Raw genomic sequence first — 6,141 nt, forward strand, 5'->3', positions numbered from 1 at the left:
TAATTATTTCAAATAAAATTGGTCAATTGATCATTCTACTTAAGACAAAACACTTAGTTCATCATATAATTACTATAAAATTAATTGAAATTGTAAGTCAACTTACTAATTCATCTTTAATTTTAGTTAAATCAATATAGTTATTTTTAATTATGGTTTGGTTTTAATTATTTCAAATAAAATTGGTCAATTAATCACTTTACTAAGGATAAACACACTTAGTTGATAGTGTAATTACCATGATATTAATTGAAACTGTAATTGAACTTATTAATTCATGTTTAATTCTAGTTAAATAAATTTAGTTATTACTGATATAATAGCTTAATATGAATCAATAGATGACTAACATGTTGCAAAAGATGAGTAATCTGTTGAAAATGACTAAACAGATAAAGACATCTGTTGAAAATGACCAAATAGATAAAGACATTTGTTGGAAATGATCAAACAAATACAGACATATGTTGCAACAGATGACTAACCTGTTACAATAAATGACTCATCTATTGAAAATTATCAAACAAATATAGATATCTATTGCAACAGATGACTAAGTTGTTGCAACAGATGACTCATCAGTTGAAAATTATCAAACATATAGTATATATATTGGAAAATAATTTAAATAGTAAAGCTCAGATGTTTTTAAGAGAACTCAAATGTTTGTCCCCTTGTCTAAGGTCTTGTCTTTAGTTTTGGTTTAATCAATTTAGTTATTACTAATAATTGCTTAATTTCAATCATTTTAAATAAAATTTATGAATTGATCATTCTATTAAGGATGAATACATTAATTGAAATTGTAAGTGAACTTATCAATTCATCTTTAATTTTAGTTTTATCAATTTAGTTATTACGAATAATGGCTTAATTTGATTCATTTCAAATAAAATTGATCAATTGATCGCTCTAATCATGACAAATACACTTAGTTGATAATTTAATTACTATGAGATTAATTGAAATTGTAAGTTTATCTTTAATTTTAATTAAATCAATTTAGTTCTTACTAATAATATCTTAATTTGAATTATTTCAAATAAAATTGGTCTATTGATCACTCTACTCAGGATGACTACACTTAGTTAATCATGTAATTACAATGAGATTAATTGAAATTGTAAGTGAACTCATTAATTCGTATTTAATTTTAGTTAAATCAACATAGTTATTACTAATAATGGCTTAATTTGAATCATTTAAAATAAAATTGATCAATTAATTATTCTACTAAGGATGAAACACTTAATGATCATTTAATTATTGAGATAAATTGAAATCATAATTGAACTTACTAATTCATCTTTAATTTTAGTTAAATCAATGTAGTTATTTCTAATAATGGTTTAGTTTGAATTATTTCACATAAAATTTGTCAATTAATCATTCTACTAAGTACGAAACACTTAATTGATCATGTAATTACTATGAAATTAATTGAAATCGTAATTGAACTTACTAATTCATCTTTAGTTCTAGTTAAATCAATATAGTTATTTCTAATGATGACTTAGTTTGAATCATTTCAAATAAAATTGGTCAATTGATCACTCTACTCAGGACGAACATACTTAGTTGATCGTGTAATTACCATGAGATTAATTGAAACTGTAATTGAACTTATTAATTCATATTTTATTTTAGTAATCAATTTAGTTATTACTAATAATGGCTTAATGTGAATCAATAGATGACTAACATGTTACAACAGATGAGTAATCTGTTGGAAATGATCAAATAAATAAAAACATCTGTTGAAAATGACCAAACAGATATAGACATCTATTGCAACAAATGACTCACTTGTTGCAACAAATAATTCATCTATTGAAAATTATCAAATAGATATAGACATCTGTTGCAACAGATGACTAAGTTGTTACAACATATGACTCATCTGTTGGAAATTACTACAACAACAACAACAACAAACCCAGTGTATTCCCACTTAGTGGGATCTGGGGGGGTAAGATGTACGCAGTCCATACCTCTACCTCTGATGAAGTAGAAAGGCTGTTTCCGAAAGACCCCCGGCTCAAGGCACCAGATATCACACAAACACATAGTAAAGCACATAAGCAGATGACATAACATAAATACGGCACCCATAAGGAATATAAAACAGAGGAAAGCAGAGGAAAGCACACAGATTCGTAATAAGCATGGAACACTGAATACAGAATCATAACGGGAATAAAAAATAAAAAACCCCCACCAAGTAATTCCCTACCCTAGCGACCCAATCTGGCCCTACTCTTCTGCCGTAATTCGCGTCTTCCAGACCTTCCTATCTAGGGTCATGTCCTCGGTGAGCTGTAGCTGTTCCATGTCCCGCCTAATCACCTCACCCCAGTACTTCTTCGGCCTACCCCTACCCCGCCTAAAACCATCCAACGCTAGCCTCTCACACCTACGGACCGGGGCATCCATGCCCCTCCTCTTCACGTGTCCGAACCATCTCAATCGTGCTTCCCGCATCTTACACTCCACTGAAGTCACACCAACCTTCTCCCGGATAGTCTCATTCCGAACTCTATCCCCTCGAGTCAGTCCACACATCCATCGCAACATCCGCATTTCTGCCACCTTCATTTTTTGGATGTGGGAGTTCTTAACTGGCCAACACTCTGCTCCATACAGCAAGGCCGGACGGACTACCACCCTATAGAATTTGCCTTTAAGCTTGGGCGGCACCTTCTTATCACACAGCACCCCCGACGCGAGTCTCCACTTCATCCATCCCGCCCCAATACGGTGCGAGACATCCTCGTCAATCTCACCGTTACTCTGGATCACGGACCCGAGATACTTGAAATCTGTTGGAAATTACTAAATAGACAAAATATATGTTGAAAATCAATTTAAAATACTAAAGATCAAATATTTTTTAGGAGAACTCAAATGTTTTCCCCCTTGTCTAAGGTCTTGTCTTCAATTTTAGTTAAATTAATTTAATTATTATTAATAATTGCTTAATTTGAATCAACAAATGACTAACCTATTATAAGCATTTATTACAACAAATGACTAACTTGTTGCAACAAATAGGTGATTTATTGGAAAATAATTAAAATACTAGGGAACTCAAACATTTTTAGGAAAACTCAAATATTTGTCCCATTGTCTTAAAGACTTGTCTTTAATTTTAGCTAAATCAATTTAGTTATTACTAATAATTGCTTAATTTGAATCAACTGATGACTGATATATTGCAACAGATGATTCATCTGTTGGAAATTATCAAACAGATAGAAAATCTGTTATAGTAAATGGATTATCCATTAGAAAGCAATTAAAACACTAGGGAACTTAAATATTTTTAAGAGAACTCAAACGTTTGTCCCCTCGTTCCTTTTGCATTTAATGTATGATACACTATTTTTGTCTTCTTTACCTGTTTCATGAAATTTTTCATGTGTTTCACTTATTCGTTGTGCCCTTGTTGAAATTTTTAAAAAAATTTTAGGTCAAATTTTGTTCGTATATCACTTGGACATTACTTCATAGGTGATTTTGTAAGTATAATTATGATTTTTGTTGAATTTTTTATTTGGTATATTTGCTACTGCTACAATGGATAGAACCTGCAATATGAATCCAATATACAAGTCATTTATTGCAACAAGTGAGTAATTTGTTGCAACATATGACTAATCTGTTGCAACAAATGACTAATCTGTTGCAACAGATTACTCATATGTTGCAACAGATTAGTCAATATGTTGCAACAAATTAGTCAATATGTTGCAACAGGTTACTCATCTGTTCAATAGATTACTCATCTGTTGGATTCACATTACATATTTTATCTATTTTTGAAAAAACAGCAATAACAGATATAACCAGATGAGAAATTCAACTAAAAAATTATAATTTTACTTATTAAAATCACCTATAAGTAATTTTCAAGTGATATACAAATAAAATTTGACCTAAAAAAATTTGATCAAGTAGCAATAGTAGCGGTAACAACAATGTTTAACAACAAGAAGATGATGATGATGAACAAGAAAAGATGATAACGAAGAACAAGATGATGATAATGAAGAAGAAGATGATGAATAAAGTAACAACAACAATGAACAACAAAAATCACGAAGAGAGAGAAAACTCCAATAAATGAGAAGAGAGAGAAACGTGCCTTTTTTCCCCTCCATTTCTAGTTATATTAGGTTTTACATTGGATCAAAATGTAAATTAAAAAACTTATGGGTTATTTTCAATTTTTTCTTACCTTCTTAATCCTTAATAAAGTAATTGTCATCTCCACTCAATTATTAAGACTTGTGTCACCCACACTTTATTTTAAAACTCTTTTGTCACCTAGAGCCCAAGGCCCCAAGTTATCCGCACCCCCTACAATTGGTATCAAAGTTATGTTGTTTAAAGTTTCGGAAGTAGTATGTATTTGGATTTAGATTATGATAAAATTAGATTTAGATATCCACCAAAATATTATAAATATTGTTTAGATGAATAACGTACAAAAAAACATAAAAATATAAGGAATTAAAACAAATAATATCTAAAAAAACGTAAAGAATTAAAAATAAGGATAGAAAGACTACAGTATAACATAATTGTCGAAGTTAGTAAAAATTCAATAAATGCACAAAAAGAAGAAATATCAAATTTTGAATCAACAATAGATAGTCTAGAATGTATATATCAACATAACCTATATACGTTTAAATAAAATGAACAAAGAAGAATTTATAATAGATGAAAAAATATATGAAAATCACGAAGGATTAAAAATAAAAATAGTATTCTCTAATTTAGGAAGAAGATATAAGAAAATAGGTAAACATTTATATTTAATTTTAGAAAAAGAAGAATTAAAACTAGAAGATAAGTTGGCAGCCATGGTAAGAATAGAAAGAGAAAACGACGAGATAGACAGAAAAAAGAAAATAGATAAAATAAAACAACAAACCACAGAAGAAATACAAAAAATAGAAGAAACTAAAAATAGTAGGATTGCTGAATTAGAAAAAGAACTACAAATGCTAAAAGATTTATATGAAAAGAGACAGAAAGAAAAAGAAGAAAGAGATAAAGAACAAAAATTATTAAACAAGATAAATCAATTTAAAGAAAAATTAGAAATAAAAAATAAAGAACCAGAAACCAATGAATTAGAAATAAATACAATAGATGCTAAAGAAGCAGCTAATTATAACCCGGAAGACAGTGAAACATATACAGAAATTCTAGAAAATATAGGAAAACTAGAAATTAATGAAGAACAAAAAGTAATTAATAAAGAAAATCTAGAACTTATAAATACAAAAGTAAATACTCTAGATAAAAATATAATATCTAGTACATCAGAAATAAGAAAACCAACCTATAATTACAAAAATAAATTCAAAAGATATAATCCAAAGGATGAATATAATCAATGGACACCAAAACAAATAATTAATTATAACTTTTTAGATTTAGAATGTGTAATAGACACAAATAAAACAATACAACTATGGGTAGGATATATATCAAAACAATTATTAGATAATAAAATTGGTACAACAAACACAACAGAATATATAGAAAAGACATTAATAGGAACAGTAAAATTATGATTTTTAAACCTGGCCGAAGCAAGTAAAAAAGTATTAAGATCTGATAATAAAACAGAAGGAACATCAACAATTACTAAAATACTACCAACATAAATATTGAAAAAATATGAAATAGCTATAAGAGATGAATTTAGGAGTGTAACAACAGAAGAAGAAGAGTAAAATAAAGAAAAAGATATAAATAGAAATTTAATGTTAAAACTAGCAATATATAATATGTGCTATATAGATGAGTATACATGCTCACTTAAATAATATTATTATAAAGGAAAATATAATACAGAAGAAAGTAAAGAAATAAGAAGATTATATTTTAGTAAATTACCGGAACCATTTAGTTCAAAAATAATAAAGAGTTGGGATGAAGCAAAAATAGTAGATACCCTAGGAGCAAGAATAAAATTTTTACAACAATGGTATAGAAATATATGTGAAAAATATAGAGAAGAAATAAAAATTAAAAAAAATATTAATAAGAAATTTAGCATGTTGCAAAGATAAAATAGCACCTCAATTTGGATGTGAAGAAAGATACTATAAGAAAAGAAAAAGA

Source organism: Capsicum annuum, chromosome 1, assembly GCF_002878395.1.
Source record: "Capsicum annuum cultivar UCD-10X-F1 chromosome 1, UCD10Xv1.1, whole genome shotgun sequence".
In the NCBI taxonomy this organism is placed as follows: domain Eukaryota; kingdom Viridiplantae; phylum Streptophyta; class Magnoliopsida; order Solanales; family Solanaceae; genus Capsicum; species Capsicum annuum.